Raw genomic sequence first — 24,550 nt, 5'->3', positions numbered from 1 at the left:
AATACATGATAATCCTCAGACTAATGAAGGTACAAAATGCTGACATTTTGTTAATAACTATTACATCAGTGATAATCGCCATGAAATAACAGCTTATAGTATGTGTTCAATGAGCACTTTAATACAGGAGAGGAGGATTTTTGCCAATTGACCAAATGAGGAAAAAAGGTGAAATATAGAGCTGTGAATAAATAACCTACACAAGATAATTATTGTATAAAAGTCAATGTAAAACTTACTTGCAATCAGTTTCGGTCATAAAAGGCTGACAGTTTCAACACAAAGATTTATATAAAGACCTTAAAGATGGCTCAACTACAGGAAAGGAGCAAACAATACCCTGACATTGAAAGATATCAGTGGGAATATTAGTCCTTATATGCTTTATATTTTACAGGTCATTTAGCAAATTCCCTGCAAAAATTAAAAGAAAATCTCTCAAAATATTCTAGCCACAGTCTTGTAGACTAATATAGTTACACATGTAAGAAAAATGTGTCTGTGTATGTGTGTATATATATGCATGTGTATGTATAATGTATATGGAGGATTGTGTAAGGAGAGAGAGAACAACAGATAAAACTATTAAAAGAGATTCAGTACACATGGATGATTTTTCTTGCAAACTCCTTATTGGTATCTCCTACCACTAAAGAAACCAGCTGTTTAATTTGACAATCACTTTTCCCACAAGTTCACTGAAGCCTGAAAAAATCACAATGAGAAATGAATTCCTATGTCCTAAGGTTTTGTTCACTGCTCAAATGCAAGCCCCAGAAAATCTCACTGTGAAGGCAGGAAGAAAACCTTGGGCAAGTTACTTAACCCCTCTGAGCCTCAGTTTCCTAAATTATAAAACAGAAATTGTGCTACCTGCCTGGCAAGAAGTTGTGAATACTAAATGAGACACTGTATGTGTTCATGTTGTGTGTGCGTGTGTGCATGTGTCTAAAACATACGTGCTGTAGACTCCCCAAATTCACATGTTGAAATCTAATCCCCAATGTGCTGGTATTTGGAGGTGCCTTTGGGGGTGATCAGATCATATAAGTTATTATTTGGTTATAGAACTACCCTTATAGAAATGACCCCAGAGAGCTCCCTTGTTCCTTCTGTTGTGTGAAGACAGAGGGAAAAGACAGCCATTTATGAACAAGGAAGTGGGCCATCACCAAATATGTTGGTGCCTTGCTCTTGAACTTCCAGCTTCCAGAACGGTGAGATATAAATTTCTGTTGTTTAGCAGCCTAAAAAGACTAAGAGGATATCCTTCCCAGACATCTTCAAATATGTAAATACTCTTGGTGCTTAGCACACAAGTTCTGATCTTGCTCCCACCTTCTCTGCTCTATTATTAACCCATTATTTTGTAGTTCATCAAATCCTTTTTTAAATACCTGTTTTGATGAGAGAGGAAGATCGAGAGAACACTGATAGTCTTCAGGGATGAAGGAGGGCTATCAAGTGGTAGAAGAGTTACTGGATGAAAGGCTAGGCAATATAAAGGTTATGTGCTCATGACAAGTTTGCCTTGTAATGCAGGAAAAAACTCAGGTGTTTTTGTTTTCTTTCCATATGACTACTATCTAATTACATGGCTTGCTTTATATTTTCTGTAACAGAAATTTTAATGTATCCAGTATAACTGTCATCTACACAATAAAGGTAGTTAGTTAGCTTATGATGTACCCTAATCAGGAATTCACACTCTAGAGGAGGTTTATTCAGCACTACCAATATGGATATAAATATCCATACCCTGAGGGCATGCTAATCAGCATAAGGGATGTTAGAGATAATTTTTTCATTGGTGAAATAAATGATGTTCAAGATATGTAGGTGGTTAGGACATTGCTTAGGTCCCACTGTCCTTGCATGAACAAGGTCTAAGAATCTGGCAAGCCCAGCAGCCTAATACTTTTGATGCAGTTCTTAAGGTCTAAAGTCCCATTGGTTCTGTGTCACTTTATTTCATGTAAGACTCTTCCCTGAACTATCCAAAAGCTGGCTGATCCAGCCATCAAGTAATAGTGGAGCGGCTAAGGGCAGAGAACTAGACTCTTTCTAAACTACAAAAACAGGTAGTATAATTGTTTCTGCCTACTTTTGTGGACAAGTGTATCTTTGGCAAATTGGATCTAAGATTTGCTTTCATATTATCTGACAAAAAGATTATGGGGAAGCAAACATGAAGCAGCAGCTATTTCTAATTTCCAAAAGCTAGTGAAAAATGCCAGAAGAACTAACAATTGCTGAATAGCTAAATTAACTTAGGTCAGTTTGTAATACCTGGTGCAACCCACTGGGTAGTTTTTACCTAGGTATAAAGCAAAAGGAGGAAACAAATCACTTCCTAAAAGAGAAAAAATTTGGAAGTTACTAAGGTAGCATGAGTTTCTTGCCATTTCTTTTTTTAAGATCTTATTTATTTATTCATGAGACAGAGTGAGTGAGAGAGAGAGAGAGAGAGAGAGAGAGAGGCAGAGACAGAAGCAGGCTCCATGCAGGGAGCCTGACATGGGACTCGATCCCAGGCCTCCAGGATCATGCCCTGGGCTGAAGACAGGTGCTAAACCGCTGAGCCACCTGGGCTGCCTGCCATTCCTTTTCTAAGTTTTCATGTTATATAAAGGGGGAAAGAATCATGAAAGATATTTCTAAATAAGTCCACATTACCACATTCCAAAAAAGTTGGAAGAAAAATGGAAAGCAGAAAGCCAGCTTAACATAGAGGACAATTGGGATCCCTGGGTGGCGCAGTGGTTTAGCGCCTGCCTTTGGCCCAGGGCGCGATCCTGGAGATCCGGGATCGAATCCCACGTCGGGCTCCCGGTGCATGGAGCCTGCTTCTCCCTCTGCCTGTGTCTCTGCCTCTCTCTCACTGTGTGCTTATCATAAATAAATAAAAAAATTAAAAAAAAAACATAGAGGACAATTATCATCCTTCTGCTGGAGGTTTTTGACTTGACTTTAAGATTTTGAGGGGTAGGAAGTAAAGGCTTACACCCTGATCAAGTTACTAATCATTAGAAAGAATTTGTCAAAGAGAGGAAAAGGAGTTCTGGCTTGGTTACTATAAACTAAAGAAGTAAGCACAATATATTAGTAAAATAAAATTAGAAGCTTGGGAAGTCTCCCTAGTCAGGAAGACTTGGAACATACTTAAAAGAGCCTAGAGTCCCCTTCAAGGATGAAGAAGCCGTGTCCTGCTCCCCATGAAATAAATAGTTATAGCCTGGTAAAGCAGAGGGATCCCAGGTAAAACAACACATTTAGTGGAAAATGAAAGAAGTTATTATTGAAGCCAAAGATGAAGCTGGCCATGAACAGATGTGTTTATCAAGATGCACCCAGCCCCACTGGAACTAGAGAGTCAGTATATGCTAACAATTGTTTATAATGAAGGAAATGGAACTCAAAGCACCTCTCACCCAGAGGACTGCTCTCTCTCTCTCTAAAAGACTGATTTGATTGTTTGTTTGTTTGTTTATTTATTTATTTATTTATTTATGAGAGAGAGCGCGCACACGCACGCATGCATGAGCAGGGGAGGAGAGGCAGAGAGAGGGAGAAGCAGACTTGCCAGTGCAGGGAACCCAATGTGGAAATCGATCCCAGGACCCTGATATCATGACCTGAGATGAGGACCTGAGCCAAAGGCAAATGCTTAACCAACTGAGCCACCCAGGTGTCCCAACAGTTCTCTGACATATTAGAGAGCTTAGAAAGGACAGTAGATGCTCTACAATTAGTAGGTGAATGTTCATGTGAGAGTAGGTTTACTTTAGTCACTCAACTATAGGAATTAGTAAGTTAGCTAGAAAAGAACAGGGATATTTTTTTGTGAAAACAATGGGTCCTGAAGGATAAAATTTATAGGTAGCCAGATCAGGTAGTTAGAGAAGTACCAAGAAAACAACCTTAGGTTCCAGGGGCAATTCATGATTAAACCGTCCTAAAGGGCAGTGAGTCTTGGAGATAAGGTCCCTCAAGGCCAAATAAACCAAGCTGAGCTTGACCCTAAATATCTCAGGCTGAAAGAGTAGCAGCCCTCTATAACTACAGAGTTAATAAGGCATCCACAAAACTAGTCTGAGGGTGAAGTAGGCCCTGATCATTCTGTAAGGAAACTGCTTATCTCTGGGTCAGTCAGGAAGGTGGTGAATCAAGAAGCTGACATAGGAGGCCACCGTATAAGCTGCAAGATCCAGGCACACACCACCTTTGCCATATCCAGGAATAAGCAAGCTGCTGAAGCAATCGTGGTCTTCAGTTGTGCCTTTACTGTGCACTGGAGGATAATGAAGGTCATTATGACCCATGCCACACCTGCTGGATCTGCATGAGCAAAATGGAAACATAATTGGCTGCACCCTCTCTCCCATTTAACAAAATTCCTAATTAAGATCTAATCTGAAAAACCTAAATCTCATCAAAAACAAGAGGGTCTAGGAAGTATACTTTTTGACTTTCTAGTCCCTATGGGATAAGGAGGTTAGGATCAATGTTGAACGAACCCATCTGTGGTATCATCCAAAAGCCAGCAAGACTTCGGTGAAAGAAATCCCAAGGGGCAAAGGCAACTTATAACCACACTAGAAAATCAAATACTTGTCACTTCCTTGAGTTTATTTGAAGCTAAGAACTTAATTCTTAATTCTTGTTTTGGGGACAGGTCCTCAAAACCTCAAAACCTTTTTATTACCATAGAAAGGGCTTCCAGTTATGCCATGGGTCCAAACAAATCAGGGAGAGTTCAGACCATCCAATTGAAATTGCAAGAACAGAGGCCCCTGGGTGACTCAGTTGGTTAAGTGTCCGGCTGTGTCAGCCTACTGAAAAGGTGAAGGAGCAGTCTTAGAGTAGAGATGCCAAAGGTATATCGCCTTTAAAATTTTAAAGAGCACAGTTGGGACAATAGAATTTCCAGTATCTGATCCTTTCATAGATATGCTTAAAAGGTAGGCTCACAAGATATTTGCATCTGTGGTCATTGCTCTTTTAAGTGAGTGGAGCGCATCAAAGAGAATTAGGATCACCTGTCCTGCAGGTAAACTCACTCAGATTTAAGAATAACTCTCAAGGAAGAGTACCCTGAGGACTGGTGTGGTGTCTGGGCAACACTGGCAGGTTGACAACAGTACTTCTAAAAAAAGCACCAAGGGATCCCTGGGTGGCGCAGCAGTTTGGCGCCTGCCTTTGGCCCAGGGCATGATCCTGGAGACCCAGGATCGAATCCCACGTCGGGCTCCCGGTGCATGGAGCCTGCTTCTCCCTCTGCCTATGTCTCTGCCTCTCTCTCTCTCTGTGTGTGTGTGTGATTATCATAAATAAATGAAAAAAAATTTTAAAAAAAATAAAAAAGCACCAATATACAGTTTGGGTTTACTACTGTTTACTTGCATTTGGAGTTTGGAATTGCATTTGTTCCTTTATGACGATTAGTTGAACCAAAATTAAAGTGTTGGAGAAACTGCACAAAAAATATGAGCCTGTGAAACTTTTTATTCAGATCAGAAAATATGACAAAAATACTGTGGGAACATGCAAATAACATGGATAAACAATGGCGTTTTCAAATTCCATTCTATTTGACTTCATCTGGAATAGGAGAAAGATGACATGATCTCTTTAAAAAGATAATTATAAAAGCAACTATCTCAGCACTAACAGAAAATGGGCAAAAAATATTAGTGCACCATGTTAGGGAATCAAATGAGAGATACATGAAAGTGGGGAGCACTACAGCTCCAGAGAGATACTCAGAAACAATTTAATGCTGCTACAGTAATGATTCCCAGAGCAAGGTCAAGAGAGATAGATCCCTATCAGAAGTAAAGAATAGAAAAAATTAGCTTAATCTCCACAAAGTCAAATGACAGTCATCATCTGGAAAATGCAAAATGAAGGTTCTTAGTAATATTAAAGATATCTTGTACTCAGCCAATATGACAGGATGTGACTTTTCTTCAGGATGCTGGGTTACCAAGAGTGGTCCTATGATGTTACAATTAACCCATTCATAGGGATGCAGACTACATACGGTATGATATATCTCTCTTTAAAGTGGTTCTCAATTCTCACTGCACATTACAAACCCCTGTAAAAAATTAACCCCCATTCTATATCCTTGCAACAATCAAATCAGAATCTTTGGATGTGGAGCTTGGACATCATTGGTTTAAAAAGCTTCCCAAGTGTTTCTAATGTGTGGTGGTGGCTGAGGTCCACTGCATGAGTGCCTCACCTAAGTAAACTGATGGTTATATGATCTCATGTTCATCAATATTTAGTTTTGTATATTTTCAAAGCAATATTGTTTGCCAAGTCCTCAAAACAGCAGTCACAGGCATTAAAAACAGATTGTTAGAGGACGCTTCCTTATTCTCTAAATTATGCCATTTTTCAAAAATCCTGATTAATTTATATGAGCTAACTAAGTGAGGTATTGGGAAATAATATTTGATCCCTGTCTCAGGGGTTCCCCCAAGATTGCCTTCAGGATCAATGATTTGCAAGGACTCACAGAATTCAAAAAAGCTGTCATACTCATGGCTACAGCTATGGTCCTTGAAAAAAGGAGCCCAGATGATGATTTATATAAAGTAATATTCAATAGTCTTATTAATTGGGAGTGAGTCTCAAATGTTCTAAGCCAGTGATTCCCAAGATATGTACATAATACAGATGGCCAAACATGTGGCTTTCCAACATTTGAGAATACTTAATAAAAACATATCAAAAAATTCACAAAAACATATGTCAACATAAGAACTTCTAAAAGAATGTTCATAGGATTATTTATAATAGCCAAAAAGTAGAGATATCCCAATGTCTATCACCTGGTCAATGAATAAACAAAATGCAGTATAGTATGTCCATACAATAAAGTATTATTCATCAACAAAAAGTAATAACTCCTGATACATGTTACATTATGGAAGAACCTTGAAAACATTATGCTAAGTAAAGAAGCCAATCACAAAAGTCCATGTGTTATATTGTTCCATTTGTACAAAACATCCAGAACAGACAAATCCATAGGGACAGAAAATAATTAGTGGTTGCCTAGGGCTGTGGGGAAGAAGAGGGTATGTGGGGCACGGAGTGACTACAAATGGGCACAAGGAGTCTTTTAGAGTAATATAAATATTCTAAAACTGGCTTATGGTGACGGTTGTACAGGTCTGTAAATTTACTGAAAGCCAATGAACTGTATACTTAAAACAGATAAATTTTATGGAGTGTAAATTATATCTCAATAAAGCTATTGAAGAATAAAATAAATAATGTGTTCATATATTGCTAATAAACATGAGTCACTTGAAGATTCCAGGGACTAGGGCACTAAATGTATCAAGTGGTGATATTTCATAACTCATACTAGCAAATTAACATAAGGGAAATAGGACCATCTCCATTACCTTGATTTGATGGTATTTTACTAAAAAGTCTTCGTAGAAAATACAATTATCTGTACCAGTCCATACAAAACCTTGAGTAGACAAGGGCCAGAAAACTGAGGCTTTCCATCCTTAATACATTAAAAAAAAAGATGATATGGGACACTTGAGTCCCCAAATTAAACAGTTTTGGTCTCATTCCAATTGTACAGGTCCATTTTATCCCTCATTTTAAGACATGATCACTGCAAAACACTTAGGATAATTTGAACCAGGCACATATAATGGAAAAGCTGATCAGTTCCTCTTGAGTTATGGTAAAGATTATGCCCATGAATGGAATAAAAACCAGAGGCCTGCCCATTTATTCATAAGCTGGTATGTCAAATTATTTCTGTTTTCAGTACACCACCAATCAATAAGCTGGTAGTGACTAATACATAGTAACATTTAATTCTTAGCTGCAGACCTCTTTCAAAGAAGAATTCCTCTCAATTTATATAATGCCATTTGTAGTAAGGATATTTTAAGATCAGAGTGAGCTGCCACCATTTTGTAGCACCCAATGTGGATATGGAAACCAGTTCCCAATGTAGCAAGAAGTATCAAACCTGAAGCCTAACTCTTTATTCACCTGGCAAGAAAAGTTACTAGGTTAGCTCATGGAAAACACTCTTTCTGGGAGGGGGAGACAAGAAGGTCACTTCCTAGTTAGTCAAACTACTTATTAATAAACATACATATATTGTTTCTGTAGTTAAGGTACCCAGTTATACAACTATACAACTTTACTATAAACAAGTATCCTTTCAAGACATGATACTTCTTCTTTACCCAACTCCAATTGATACAATGACCAAGTTGATCTTGACACTAATATCTTATGGATATTTATTGTGATTTTAATAACAAAAATAACAGGGCAATGATGTGTTCAAGACCGATGCCTGGGTGGCTCAGCGGTTGAGCCTTTGGCTCAGGGCATGATCCTGGAGTCCCGGGATCGAGTCCCACAACAGGCTTTCTGCATGGAGCCTGTTTCTCCCTCTGCCTATGTCTCTGCCCCTCTCTCTCTGTGTCTCTCATGAATAAATAAACTAAAATCTTTTTTAAAAAGACCCAGTACACATCCAAGTCTCCTGTGAAGTACTATATAATTAATCCAAGACTCCCTCTTTCTTTTTTTTATAAATTTATTTTTTATTGGTGTTCAATTTGCCAACATATAGAATAACACCCAGGGCTCATCCCATCAAGTGCCCACCTCAGTGCCTGTCACCCAGTCACCCCCACCCCCTGCCCACCTCCCCTTCCACCACTCCTAGTTCGTTTCCCAGAGTTAGGAGTCTTTCATGTTCTGTCTCCCTTTCTGATATTTCCCACTCATTTTTTCTCCTTAAGACTCCCTCTTTCATACACTGTCTATCCACTTATGCTGACTTTATTAAACAGACTCTGCCTGTCAAAATATGGTATATTTCAAGCTGGTATGTTAAATTAGTTCTGTTTCCAGCACAATATAAAACTATAAACTGATGGGAACCTAAACTGACAAATTATTATTATCTGATTTAGGGCAGTTTTACTCAGAGTCCCATAAAGTTCTATAATAAGGATTTCACAGAAGGTGTAGTAAACACTAGGTATTAACTCTGAAAGGAACATCAGTCATTGAAATTATTTCTAAGGTCAACACAACTCTCTGAATGGACGGACACAGTCCCAGTGTTAACGGGTGGACATAGCAAAGGTGTATCAGGATTAGGCTATGGCTAACTGACCACTTAATAAATGATACAACTGAAGTATTCAAAACACAACCTAAGGTATGGAATGTCACAGAAATATCCTGGCAGAAACAGGGATATATGAGAGAAAATAACAGGAGTAATTAAGACATCTTCAGATATTAAAGAGAGCTAATACCAAAGACAACAGGCAAAAAAAGGAAGAAACAAAATAGAACTATTATTCCCAGAAAGCAATGATTTCCTGGCATAGTGGGACTATTTCTTGGGTGTTATAGACTGTAAAATTTTGAAATCAACCCAAGCCCTGTAATTACTAAGGCCTCCCTTATTTACCTAAGACAAAGCCACACACAGATACTGCAAGTTCCCTTCTTTGCCTCATAAGCAATTCATCAAACTCTTCTGTCCAATGATCAAGGGGAACAAAATGCATATTAACCAAACTTTGGCTAAGATTCTCTCCTTTCCCCAGGACCCTAAATGCTGGCCCACCCACAGTCTGAGCCAACATACAACCTTAACAGCCCCTTCTGAGAACAGGCTTCCCTAAGTGTAAAACATTCTCTAATCTACGGTCTGATCATGCTATTCACATTCATCTGCTTCCTTATACCTGGTTCTTTCTAGATTTATTTATTCCTTCCTATAAGAGAAGAAAAGTCCTTCTCTGCCTGCCCACTTAGACATTTGCAGATCTCATGATCAAAACCTTCTCCTCTTCACCCTCTTGTAATAATCCTTTCAAATATAGTCTCCCCTTATTGAAGTCCAGATTTGTTTTTTATTTGAGAGCTGTTAAAAAAAATTCCCTGCCTCCAGAGCAAGACGAATTGGTACCGATCAGCTAGATTTCAGAACCGCTATGAGCCAGTAAATGCTCAGTATTTATTGCCTCCCATCTTATCCCTTTTTTGGGAAGACAGTGTCTATTGTGATTATCATGATCTGGTCTTGACACTGTGTGTTGGGTCTGTGGAAGGAAGGTTATTTACAGAGTTCACAGTTCTCTCGATTTGAGGAGATGCAACCAAGGAACCTCATTTTCACTGGGATGAGATCTAGATAAAAAAGATTCCAGGCTCAAACCTAAGCCCAGATTGCATAAGATGCCTTGCAGGAAGTACATGAATCACAAGGAAAAAGATAGCAATCTGGTAGACTGTTACACTGTTGGTCTCCTATCAACCACACCTCTCGGTACTCCTACCATTTTCTAGCCTTTTCTCACATTGACTCTGGAACTTGGTCATGCAACTTGCTTTGATTAGTTTCCTAGGGTTTCTGTAACAAACTACCACAACTGGTTGGCCTAAAACTGAAATTTAGTCTCTCACAGAAACAAGGTATCAACAGGGCCATGCTCCCTCTGAAAGCTCTAGGGAAAAATCCTTTCTTGCCTATTTCTTTTTTTAAAGAATCTATTTATTTGAGAGAGAGAGAGTGAATGAGTGCATGACAGCAGTGGGAGTGGGGTGGGGAGGAGCAGAGGGAGAGGGAGACAGAGAATTTCAAGTAGGCTCCATGATGAGCATGGAGCCCTATGGAGGACTAGATCTCAAGATCCTGAGAACATGACCTGAGTGAAAATCAAGAGTTGGACACTTAACTGACTGAGCCACCCACATGACCCTTTTTTCGTCTCTTTCTAGCTTCTTGTAGCTCCCTGCAATCATTGGCATTCCTTGTCTTACAGCTGCACTAGTCCAATTTCTGTCTCTGTCTTCACAAGGCATGTTCCTCTGGGTATCTCTGTATCTTTTTCTCTTTATAAGGACACCAGTATTTTGATTTAGGGGCCACCCTAATCAAGTATGAGCTCATCTTAACTTAACTGATTACATCTGCAAAGATCCTATCTCCAAAAAAGGCCATATTCACAGGTTCCAGATGGACATAAATTTTAGGAAAACACTGTTTAATCTTGCTATCAGGAGAGGCATGGGAAAAGCCTGGAAGATGAAATGCCTTACAGAGAGAGAAGCCACATGAGAAAAATGAAGGAACTCCAGCTAATTATCAACACCATGATTCCAGATATATGAAAGAAATCTTCTCAGACCTTCTAAGCTCAGCCCAGGCACCAGCTAAAAACAGTTGAATGAGAGACCAAGAGACCCCAGTTGACACTATGTGGAACAGAAGAACTGCCCAGTCAACCTACAGAATCATGAGAAATAATAAATAGCTCTTGCTTTATACATTAATAGATAACTGAAATGATAGGTAGCTTAACTGAATTAGCATGCTAGGTATAGTAAAATGACCCAAAGGTATCAAAATTGATTGGAGGTCTAGAACAGAGAGTTGGCTCCCAGCTGGCCACCAGCGAGACTTCAGACTTCAAATGGGACTTCAGACTATAACTGCAAGGAATTAGATTCTGTGAACATGAGTGACCCTGGAAGCCAATTCTTCTCTAGAGCTCCCATATAAGAGTCCACGTCATTCAACACTGTGACTTCAGCCTTATAAGCGGAGAACTCAGTTGAGGCCACTTGGACTTCGGGCTATAAAAATGTGAGCTAATAAACACATGTTGTTTTAAACCACTCAGTGTGGTAATTTGTCACCCAGCAATAGAAAACTAACATACCAAACAACCCGAACTGAGGGAGCAAAGTTTCCCTTTACAGAAGACAACCAGCTAATACTGGAATATCACCATATACAATCCCTAATGAGGTTATGGGCAAGAGTTTTCAACTATGAGGCAAGGGTTTTCAGCTGATACTAAGAGAATAGATATTAGCAAACTGGACATTTGTGTAGTGCCAGGTAACACCACATGAAGTGCTTTCTAGCCATAACTAAGAAGCAATGAAGAAATTAGGCTTTTATCATGTAGCTAATCTCAGCTTAAATAATAGCAGCCAGTCAGGTATCATGTTTCCCTATATAACATAATACATAAATACACAACATCACCTGTGTTCTCATGCTGGTAAGGATATTCAACTTGAGTTTAATTATAAATGATAGGACAATGATCTAAATCACAAGAAAACAGCAAAACAAATTTAAAATATGGGACATCAACAGAACAAATTACATGGAATTTTCAGCAAGTCAAAACATTCTCACAAAAACATTGTTGAAATTCTTTTTTTTTTTTGTTTGAATGAGGCAAAGCTATGCAACTTGTAATTTGGAATAAGTATTAGTTCACACTGAACCTGTTACAAAGAGCATGTTTGTGAGAACTGAGGTTGGATGTTATTTTTATCCTTGCTTTGTAAATACCTAGTTCTAAGAACCCAACTGCCTAATAACTTCAGAGCATTGTCTCAAGTCTAGACATTGATAGTCCTTTGACTCTCCATGTGATAGAGGATGGAGGTCACGATGACCTCCAAAATCCTCCAGTCCAAAATCCTATATATGATCCTCATGCCCAACCACAGCAATTCAAAAAGGTTTACCTAAAATAAACAAAAAAACGAACAAAACAACAACAAAAAAACCTTTACCTAGCAGTCCTCATGGGAAAAAGCTGCCTTCCCCATGCCAGACTTGCTGTACAGTCTGGAGGAAGTCACTGTCAAGGATTCAGGCCTCCTGGCAGATCATTCTTTTAGGCATATCTGCATTCCCAGCCTAAATGCCTTTGAGGGCCTCCTTATCAATGGCCCCTAATCGAAGCCTCTCTCAGACACCTTTGCTGAGACCACATTTTTCTTCAGTCTCAGTACTCAGTACTTTTCCACTGCCAGACTTTTCCTTCTGCCTCTTCTAAGCCTTTAAAAAAAAAGATTTATTTGATAGAGCACGCATGCAGGTGTGCACATGAGGGGGGGGGGGCAGGGGCTGGGGTGGGGCCCCCCACCGCACTGAGCAGGGAGCCGGATGATGTGGGGCTCAATCCCAGGACCCTGAGATCATGACCTGAGCTCAGGCAGATGCCTGAGCCACCCAGGCGCCCCTCTCCTAAGTCCTGAGTTGATGGAATGGCAGGAGCTTTTTTGTTCAGTGCTCCCCCAGTAGTGAGATGATTCCTCCTGTCTGTGCTAATACACCTGATCTTCATTCAGTGCTGTTTCATGGAGAAAACTGAAACACTGGAGGAGCTGGCATGTTACGGATTGAATTGTGTTCCCCAAAACCCCATATATTTAAGTCTTATCCCTCGGGACCTGAGAATAGGACCTTATTTGGAGATAGGGTCTTTAAATAGGTAATCGAGTTAAAATGAGGTCAATAGAGTGGTGATGTCTTTGTAAATAGTGGAAATTTGGACACAGACACAGAGAAAGAATGCCACGTAAAGATGAATGCAGAGATTAGATTGATGGGTGTACAAGCCAAATAATACCAAAGATTCCCGTGAAACCACAAGAAGAAGAGGCATAAACAAATCTTCCCTCACGGCCCTCAGAAGGAACCAACCGTGCTGACAGCTTGCTCTTGGACTTCTGGCCTCTGGACCTGGGAGACAATAAATTTCTGTTGCTAGTATGTGGTACTTCATTACAGCAGCCCTAGAAAATGAACACATGGCACTGTCTCTCTGGCCTCTTGCTTACACTATCACAGTAAGTGAATAAAGGCTAATTGTTACTTTCATTCTAGCGTGTTGTTTTAATCGACCACCTCGATACCTGGCAACTAAGCTTTCTCTAGCTGAGCTATTGATTCTGTATTTCCTGCCTGACTATAAAGATGGCTACTCTTGCCATGTGAGCACCACTGCATCCACCACTCAGTGATATCCACTAGGCAAGGAGAAAGCAGAGTGCCTAAAGGCAGAAATGGGCTTCCTCTGAGCTACATACACAGGTTATGTGGCTGTCTCTGGGCCTGCTTGTTTGCAGATGTTTGTATACTTGTCAGAATTTTGTCAAAGATTTCCTTGTAAAATATCACTCGCTAAGGAGGGGGGTACAGTAAGGAGAAATGTATAACCCTCATCCTCCCAAATGACTAGAGGCTACCTAAATCTTTAAAGAACCTGCAAACTGGGGCACCTGAGTGGCTCAGTTGGTTGAGCATCTGATTCTTGGTTTCTGCCCAGGTCATGATCTCAGGGTCATGAGATTGAGCCCCACGTCAGGCTCAGCACTCAGTGCAAAGTCTGCTTGAGATTCTCTATCCCTCTCCCCCTCCACCCCAACCCCTCTCTCAAATAAATAAATAAATCTTTTTAAAAAATTACCTGTGAACTGCTGAATAGTCAAATTGGCCTAGGTCATACAAACTTGCATTTAAACATTTTTATTTGAATGATTTACTTATCCTCAAATATCTTACATTCAAAATTAATGACTTTTAGTTGTAATTGGCATAATCTATTCTTTCTTCAGACTTCTATCTCTGAAACTTCTTCCCACCTTCTGTGTGATCCCCCAGAGAGTCACACTTCCACCTCTGATAAGGACCATATATGTAAGGTTCCCACAACAGTTTTAAAAAGACATCACCTATGAGATCTAGCTCTTTTCTGGGATTTACTTTAAAAAAGAAACACCAACAATGTGTTACTAACACTGCCACAGTGGGAATCAAGAAACTTGGATTTTAGTTCTTACTCTGTTGCAGGACTACAGTGTGACCTTATGCAAACTAATTAAACATTCCTTACCTTTAAAGTAAATTACACTTAGTTTTCAGCTTTATTGAGGTATATTTGACAAAAATTATACAATAAAGTGTACAATGTGATGATCTGATATACATTGAAATCACACCTAATTATTATTAGTGGTTTTCCTTTTCAAACTGTTTTTATTATGTAGAAACCTACTTACAATGCTGGCGAGTAAACAGAGGTAGTATGATGCTTTGATTTTGTAGATAAGGACACTGAGTTACAGGTCAGGTAACCAGCCCCAAACCATACAAGTGTGTTAGATATAGAGTTCAATCACAGGCCTGAGTATGTTAAAACATGCTCTTGGGTTTCATCCGGCTCTCTAATTCTAGGATTCAAAAAATGAAGGCTTAGTAAACCAAAAAAAAAAAAAAAAAATAGATGGCACTATACTGCCAAAACTTGGATCTCTCCTGGAAATAGAATAAGAGACGTGTAGTGATAAGTCATGTGTAATAGTACCAAGAGTACAATATTTACACAGCATATTATTTTATTGGACATAGTAATATTTTGTATTTTTACTCACTATATATGAAAAGTGAGAAAAAATTCTAAAAAGCAAATAGAAATAGCCTCTTAGTTTCCCCTTTTAAAAGTGATTCCAGGGGCACCTGGTTGGCTCAGTCAGTGGAGCATGTGACTCTTGGTCTCTAAATGTAATTTGAGCCCCAGGTTAAGTGAGTATAGAGATTACTTAAAAATAGAGTCTTTTTTTAAAAAGTGACTCGGGCACCTGGGTGGCTCAGTGGTTCAGCATCTCCCTTTGGCTCAGGTCATGATCCCAGGGTTCTGGGATTGAGTCCCACATCGGGCTCCCCACAGGGAGCCTGCTTCTCCCTCAGCCTAGGTCTCTACCTCTGTGTGTGTGTGTGTGTGTGTGTGTGTGTGTGTGTGTGTGTGTCATGAATAAATTTTTAAATTTTTTTAAAAAGTCACTCTACACACAATCCTAATATAACAAACAGTATTATAATATCACCCTATAACAAAACAAATGCCAAAGCTCCCACTGACATAACACTAATATCAAGCAATTTTGAATATAACAAGCTCCTAGTACACAACAGGAGAAGAACTGACAATCTCTTGGAGTTATTTCCAACAAAACTTGACCAGTGGATAGATATATTCCCCAGCACACCACAAATCAAAGCAATAAGGATGATAATTAAATTTCAGTCACCTAGGAGAACCTAAGATTAATGGTAAAACAACTCCTATTAAATCATGTAGCTATCTGCCGCGCAAGATAACCTGTGAATTTCAGAGAGTCATCTGTAGCCTATTCTAAATGGCAAATCAAATTATAATGCCCAATCCCTATCAATATCACCTGAAAGTTGCAGAGGGAATATACTGAATAAGAGTAAATTGTTTCTGTTCATTACTGTTGAGGAGTCCATATCCAGACCGAAATCCCATGTGTGATATTTCAGGTCTGACCACAGGCAATCACAAAGCTTTACCTGGTAGGCCACAAGGGAGAAACCTGCACTTCCTACACCACACTGGGTACACAGCCAGTGCTGTTAAAAAGAAAATCACAGGTCTCAAATGGCATCACTTAGGTTAAAGGCCCAAGTAGTAAACCAAGCTTAATACCTAAACTAACTACAGTTTCAACTCCCCCAGAAATGTGACCTTTAACCAGTCAACATGGGAATTTCCTGGTAGGCACTAGGAAATTTACTGATAGCCCTCTTCTGTTCCCCTTAGGAGGGTGACCTTGCCCAAAACAATAGATTCTTTGCTAATAATTTCCTCTTTTCCACTCCCTCTATCTTTAAAAACTTCTCCTTTTCTGTAGCCCTTTGGACCCCCACTCCGTTTGCTAGATGGGATGCTGGCTGATTCATGAGTCAATTAATAATGCAAATTAGATCTTTCTAATTAACTCCATTGAGTTTATGTTATTTAACAGTACTCGGCAACTTACTGGAGGGAATTGCAGTCAAGGACTCAGGCCCTCCTTGCCCAGCCATGCTCATATACATATCTGCATTCCCAGGTGCCTCCAGCGAGAAGTCCTTATTGATGGCCTTGAGTGAGGCACTTTGCCCCACTCTGACTTAGCTCTCTTCCATTCCTGCCCTCCCCCCTCTCCTTGCCGCCAGCACCCTACCTCTATCTTTTTAAAGATTTTATTTTTTTAAAAGATTTTATTTATTTATTCATGAGAGAGAGAGAGAGAGAGAGAGAGAGAGAGAGAGAGAGAGAGAGAGAGGCAGAGACACAGGCAGAGGGAGAAACAGGCTCCAATGCAGGAAGCCTGATGCAGGACTCGATCCCGGTCTCCAGGATCACACCCTGGGCTGAAGGCAGCGCTAAACTGCTGAGCCACCAGGCCGCCCTAAAGATTTTATTTTTAAGTAATTGCTACACTCAATTTGGGACTTGAACCCACAGCCCAAAGATCAAGAGTTGCATGCTCCACCAACTGAGCCAGCCAGGTGCCCCAACAACCTGCATCTATTAAAAGGAAGGAACCTTTTGTTCAGGGCTCCTAAGCAATGAGATTATCACTCCTCTTTGCACCTAATTCTTGTTCTGAGCCACTCTGTGGGGAAAAATTAAACACTTAGGAGCTGGCACCTTTTTCTTTTCCTTCCTGTTGTTTTCAGTTTGGCGTGTTATCCTGATTGACCAATGACAACCTCAACACTGGGCAGGCTGACAAATTGTTCTAGTAAGCAGGATGGTCAATTGAGCACAATGCTATTCCGAAAAATAAAAATGCCTTAGGGTCCCATGGGATACTCTTAAGGAGTGCTAAGAATTGTTTGCAAGAGAGTAAAGCTCTGGGTCTTGGGAAGAGCTAGTGGATTGTTTGCAGAAGCTTTTTTGCTTCTGAGGAGGTCCTTCTCCTTAGTCCTTGATGGACCAGTCAAATTAGCAATTCAACCAATGGATGGTTCAAATTAGCAATTCAACAAAGGGACTCTAAACAAACTAGGGAATTAGTTCCCTAGCTACTGCTCAAGATCCTCTGGCCATGGGACAAGAGACTATCAGATGCCCCAGAAGCTGAGTTGTGCCCAATAACTACTGTTAACTTGAAGTAGGTCTCTGGTGCCAATAAATGCTGTGTGTCACAGTGAGAAAAAAATTATAGCTTCCTTAACAATCACTTCACCCAGCAGCCTAAAGAGCCCTCAGAGACTTACTTAGTTCACTTCCATGATAAAGAACATAATCTTAGGGGCATTTGGGTTGTCAGTGGTTGAGCACCTGCCTTTGGCTCAGGTCTTGATCCTGGGGTCCTGGGATCGAGGCCCAAGACCCACATCGGGCTCCCCGCAGGGAGCCTGCTTCTCCCTCTGCCTATGTCCTTGCCTCTCTCTCTTTGTCCCTCATGAATAAATACATAAAATCTTTGGGAAACATAACCTTACTAAAGTCAGTGAGAAAGAGTGATGCCCTCTCTTTCAGACCCTCCTCCAAGAGTGCCTGGACTGCAGTCACCACCAAGATAGCAGAGCATAAGTATCAGGGACAGTGGTGCTACCTTCGTGTTGTCTGGCTGCCAGAGAAACCCACACTGCACTCACAGTGTTGTGCAACCATCACCACCATCTATTTCCAAAACTTTTTCACTCCAATTCACTTTTATTATTGTGTGTCTTTCCAGTTTTATTTAGACATAATTAATATGCAACACTGCATTAGTTTAAGATGTACAACATGATGATTTGATACACAGACACACATATATATATAGACACACACACCATAAAGGGTTAGTAAACACCTACATCACCTCATAATTGCTATTACTTTTTTGTAATAACATTAAAGATCTATTCTCTGAGCAACTTTCAAGTATATAATATTAACTATAGTTACCATGTGGTACATCAGAGCCTCAGAACTTATGCCTCTTATAACTGGAAGTTTGTATCTCTTGCCTACACCCATCCATTTCCCCTAACACCTCCACCCCCCAGTTCCTAGGAACCACCATTCTACTCTCCATTTAGTAGTTTGACATTTTCAGATTTCACATATAAATGAGATCATACATTATCTGTCTTTCTCTGACTTATTTCACTTAGCATAATACCCACAATGTTCATCCATGTTATAGCAAACAGCAAGATTTTCTTCCTTCTCATGTCTGAATAATATTCCACTGTATGTAGGCGTGTGTGTGCGTGCATATGTGTGTGTGTGTGTGTGTGTGTATACACCATATTTTCTTTATCCACTGACAGACACTTAGGTGGTTTCTATGTCTTGGCTATTATGAATACTACTGCAATGAACATGGGGACACAGATAACTCTAGCAGATTCTTATTTCATTTTCTTCAAGATATATACCCAGAAGTGGGATTGCTGGATAATATGGCAGTTATATTTTTAATTTTTGAGGAATTTCAACACTTTTCCATAGTGGTTATACCAACTGACATTCCCACTAAGAGTGCATAGGGATTCCCTTTTTTCCACATCCTTGCCAAAACGTATTGTCTTCTTCGTTTTTTAAATTAATAAAAGCCATCTTAACAGTATGAGGTGATACCTCACTGTAGTTTTGAATTACATTTTCCTGATGATTAATGATGTTGACCATCTTTTTGTGTACATGTTGGCTATTTGTATGTCTTCTTTGGGGAAATGTCATTCAGGTCCTCTGATCATTTTTTAATTGGATTACTTGTTTTTTGCTATTGAGTTGTATGAGTTTTTTATATAATTTGGATATTTACCCATTATCAAATAGATGGATGTCTTTTCATTTTATTGACTGTTTCTTTTGCTGTGCAGAAGCTTTATGAATGTAGTCTCAGTTGTTGATTTTGCTTTTATTCTTTGTGCTTTGGGTGTCATATCCAAAAAATCACTGCATGACCAACATAAAAGAGCTTTTCTCCTAATATTTCTTTTAGAAGTTTTATGGTTTCAGGTATTACATTTAAGTTTTTATCCACTTTAAGTTAATATAAGTAGTGTCAGGAGTCTCATTTCATTGTTTTGCATACGATTATCCAGTCTTCCCAGAACCATCTATTGAAGAAACTGTCCTTTCTCCATTGAGTATTCTTGGCTCCTTGTGAAATATTAGTTAGCCATCTATTTGTGGGTTTATTTATGGGCACTGAATCCTGTTCCATTCAGCCATATGTCTATTTTTATGCCAGTACCATACTGTTTTGATTACTAAAGCTTTGTACTATAGTTTGAAATCAGCAAATATAATGCCTCCAGGTTTGTTCTTTTTCAAGCTGGCTTTGTCTATTTGGGGTGCTTGTGGTTCCATAAAAATTTTACAATTTTTCTTTTCTATTTTAATGAAAAATGCCACTTGAAATTTGATAGGGATTGCACTGAATCTATAGATGGCTAAAATTAAACCTTGCAATACATGAACATGGGATATCTTTCCATTTATTTATATCTCCTTCAATTACTTTCATCAAAGTCTTACAGTTTTCAGTGTACAGATCTTCCAACTCATTGGTTAAATTTAAATTCCTATTTTAGGGACGCCTGGGTTGCTCAGTGGTTAAGCACCTGCCTTTGGCCCAGGGCATAGTCCTGGAGACCCAGGATTGAGTCCCACACATCAGGTTCCCTGCATGGAGTCTGCCTCTCTCTCTCTCTCTCTGCTTGTGTTTCTGACTCTCTCTCTCTTTCTCTCTCTCTCTCTGTCTCTCATGAATAAATAAACTCTTTTAAAAAATAAAAAATAGGGCAGCCCGGGTGACTCAGCGGTTTAGCACTGCCTTCAGCCCAGGGTGTGATCCTGAAGACCCAGGACTGAGTCCCACATCAGGCTCCCTGCATGGAGCTTGCTTCTCCCTCTGCCTGTGTCTCTGCCTCTCTCTGTGTGTGTCTCTCATGAATAAATAAATAAAATCTTTTAAAAAATAAAAAATAAATTCTTATTTTATTGTTTTGATGTTAATGTAAATGGGATTGTTTTTTAAATCTATTTTCAGATATTTCATTGTTACTATATTGAAACAACTGATTTCTGTATGCTCTGGGAAGTACTTCCTATACTATACTGAATAGGAGTGGTGAGTGAGCACACTTTCTTGATCTTGATCTTACAGGAAAAGCCTTCAACCTTTCACCATTGAATATGATGTTAGTTGTGGGTTTGTCATATATAGCATGTTGAGGTATTTTCCTTCTTTACCCAATTTGTGGAGAGCTTTTACATAAAAGATTGTTGAATTTTGTCAAATGCTTTTTCCACATCTATTGAAATAATTATGTTGCTTTCATCTTTCTATTTATTAATGTGATACATCACATTTATTGACGCCCATATATTGAACCAACCTTGAATCCCCATACACTTGATCATAGTGTATGATTCTTTTAATGTGTTGCTGAATTTGGTTTGTTAGTATTGTGTTGAAAGTTTCTGCATCTGGGGAACCCTGGGTGGCGCAGCGGTTTAGCACCTACCTTTGGCCCAGGGCGCGATCCTGGAGACCTGGGATCGAATCCCACGTCGGGCTCCCGGTGCATGGAGCCTGCTTCTCCCTCTGCCTATGTCTCTGCCTCTCTCTTTCTCTGTGTATGACTATAATAAATAAATAAATAAAAATTTTTAAAAAGAAAGTTTCTGCATCTAAAATCTTCAAGGATATTGGCCTCTGTTTTCTTTTCTTGTAGTATTTTCATCTGGCTTTGGTATCAAAGTAATACTGGATTTATAAAATGAGTTTGGGTATTTTCCTCACCTCAATTTTTTCAAAGAATTTGAGAGAAGGATCAGCATTAATTTTTGTTTAAATGTTTGATAGAATTTGTCAGTAAAACCATTTGGTTCTGGGCTTATATTTTTGGGGAATTTTTTGATCACTGCTTCAATGTCCTTATTGGCCTGTTCACATTTTCCACATCTTTACAATTCAGTCTTGGTAGGTTGACTGTTTCTAGGAATTTATCTATTTATTCCAGGTTATCCAATTTGTTGCCCTATAATTGTTCTGGTAAGTAGTCTCTTATGATCCTTTGTATTTCTATGTTATCAAATGTAATGCCTTCTCTTTTGTTTCTGATTTTATTTGAATATCTAAATATTTAAGGGCTCCTTGAAAAAGAACCTATCCTCCTATACCCCCTGTACAAAAGCCTAACAGGAAAAGATAAATTAATTCAAGAACTCTTGGCCATAAATAAAATAGTAAAACCTAGGTTCCCTTTAGTACCAAATCCTAATACTCCTCTCACTTCTATATTATCTGACACTACTTACTTCTCTGTTGCTGACTTGGGTTCTGTCTTCTTCAGTAGACCCCTCTACCTTGATTCCTAGCACCTACTTGCCTTCACCTGGGAAAATCAACAATACACTTGGATATTATGCCTCGGGAATTTACAGGAGACCCTACCTATTTTTTCCAGACTTTAAATGTAAATTTAAAATATTTGGCTTTCCCTTGTAATTCAATCCTCATTTAATATGTAGATGATTTATTTCTTTGCTCCAGAACATCCTATAGATTACTGACAGATAACCAATACATAAGATTCAAAAGAGACAAATTTTCCAGACTAAATATAACAATGCTGTCTGTAGGTGCATTATCTAAGACATGACATCTGCCTTAAGAAAAAAACTTTGTCCCCAGAACACATCAAGACTTTCCTTAGTTACTCTTTGCCTAAAGGAAAGACACAATTTCAGGATTCTCCACAATTAGTGGCTATTGTAAGAGGTGCTTTACACCTCTGCTATAGTATGCACTATACTACATATAGTATGACTACAGAAACAGTGTCTGAATCCCTACCACAGGACTTATCCTCTGCAATACCATCTGATCCCTTAAAATCTCCTTTTCCTCTGCCCTCTACTTGGGGCTCCCAAATTATTCTTGCCATTCTTGCTATTCAAAGTGGCTACTTATTTCTTATATTCCACATATGAGTGAAACCATATGATAATTGTCTTTCTCCAATTGACTTATTTCACTTAGCAAAATACCCTCCAGTTCCATCCATGTCAATATAAATGGTAGGTATTCAAACCTTCTGATGCCTGAGTAATATTCCGTGTGTCCATGTACCATGTGTGTATATATATGTATAAATGCATATATATACACACATATATACATATATATGCATATACACACACGTGTGTGTGTGTGTGTGTGTGTGTGTGTGTGTGTATCACCAAGAAATAGGGCAAGGGACCATAAGGGAAAGTGGGGAAACTGAATGGGAAAAAAGCAGAGAGGAAGACAAACTATGAGACTCTTAACTCCGAGAAACAAACTGAGGGATGCTGGAGGGGAGGTGAGTAGGAGGGATGGGGTAACTGGGTGATGGGCATTAAGGAGGGCATGTAATGTGATGAGTACTGGGTGTTCTATCCAACTGATGAATTACTGAGAGCTACACCTGAAACTAATGATGTACTATATGTTGGCAAATAGAATTTAAATTTTAAAAAAAGTGTAGCTGGTTAGTGCCAAGGTGGATAGTAAGAAGACTGTCCTACAAAAATTTGTGATTGTGTGTTTTGGTAGGTCTGGTCCCTGAGGGACTGGTTTCTATGCTTGCCTTTGTATAAGGTACTTGGACTACAGTGGCTACCCATGGACATTTAAAATGTGAACATTCCAGGAATGTTACTCAGCCATTAAAAAAAGAATGAGGGAAACCTGGGTGGTTCAGTGGTTTAGCGCCTCCCTTCAGCGCAGGCCATGATTCTGGAGTCCGGGGATCGAGTCCCACATCGGGCTCCCTGCATGGAGCCTGCTTCTTCCTCTGCCTATGTCACTGCCTCTCTCTGTGTGTCTCTCATGAGTAAATAAATAAAATCTTTAAAAAAAATAAAATAAATAAAAAATAAAAAAAGAATGAGATCTTGCCATTGGGCAACAGCATGGATGAGCCTAAAAGGTATAATGCTAAGTGAAATACGTCAATCAGAGAAAGACAGATACCATATGATTTTACTCAGATGTGGAATTAAAAAAAAAAAACAAAATAAATGAACAAATAAAAAAGAGACCAAAAAACCAGACTCTTAACTATAGAGAGCAAACTGGTGGTTGCCAGAAGGGAGGTGGATGGGGGGATGGGTGAAATAGGTGAAGGGAATTATGAGAACACTTAACTTTAAAAAAAAAAGATTTATTTATTCATGAGAGACACAGAGAGAGGCAGAAACATAGGCAGAGGGAGAAGCGGGCTCCATGCAGGGAGCCTGATGCAGGACCTGATCCCAGGACCCTGGAATCATGACCTGAGCCAAAGGCAGATGCTCAACCACTGAGCCAACCAGGCGCCCTGAGAACACTTATCTTAATGAGTACTGAGTAATATATAAAATTACTTAATCATTATACTATACACCTAAAACTAATATAACACTGTATGTTAGTTGTACTTCAATTATAAAAGAAATGTGAGGGATCCCCGGGTGGGATTTAGAGCCTGCATTTGGCCCAGGGCGTGATCCTGGAGTCCTGGGATCAAGTCTCACATCATGCTTTCTGCATGGAGCCTGCTTCTCCCTCTGCCTGTGTGTGTGTGTGTGTGTGTGTGTTTCTCATGAATAAATAAATAATCTTAAAAAAAAAAGAATGTGAATGTTCTAAAAGCCACCGAAGCATGCATATACTTGAAAAATATTTAAAGTGGTTAATCTTACACTTATTTTACCACAAAAATTATGCTGTTTTTCAGTGCTCTTAAAGCCATGTCGTGATGTGCTTTTTTTATTCAACAAGCTCTCTTATTTTTTAGTACACAATACGTTTTTAAAATTGTTTTAAAGACTTTATTTTTAAGTAGTCTCTACACTCAATGTGGGTGGGGCTTGAACTTACAACCCCA

General features: G+C 39.2%; 1 long non-coding RNA gene across 2 annotated transcripts in view; it reads right to left on the bottom strand.

The window, feature by feature from the left end:
• LOC140627912 (uncharacterized) overlaps positions 1–24,550 on the bottom strand; it is a 139,075-nt gene that overhangs the window by 29,502 nt on the left and 85,023 nt on the right. Inside the window, exon 4 of one of the 2 annotated variants that reach the window (XR_012026415.1) lies at positions 21,161–21,278. The exons of the other annotated variant lie outside the window; for it this stretch is intronic. This is a non-coding gene — a long non-coding RNA (uncharacterized lncRNA). The remainder of the gene's footprint in view (positions 1–21,160; positions 21,279–24,550) is intronic. 2 annotated transcript variants of the gene reach the window in all.

This window comes from Canis lupus, chromosome X (genome assembly GCF_048164855.1).
Source record: "Canis lupus baileyi chromosome X, mCanLup2.hap1, whole genome shotgun sequence".
Lineage (NCBI taxonomy): Eukaryota > Metazoa > Chordata > Mammalia > Carnivora > Canidae > Canis > Canis lupus.
This window is presented reverse-complemented; position numbering and strand designations above follow the sequence as displayed.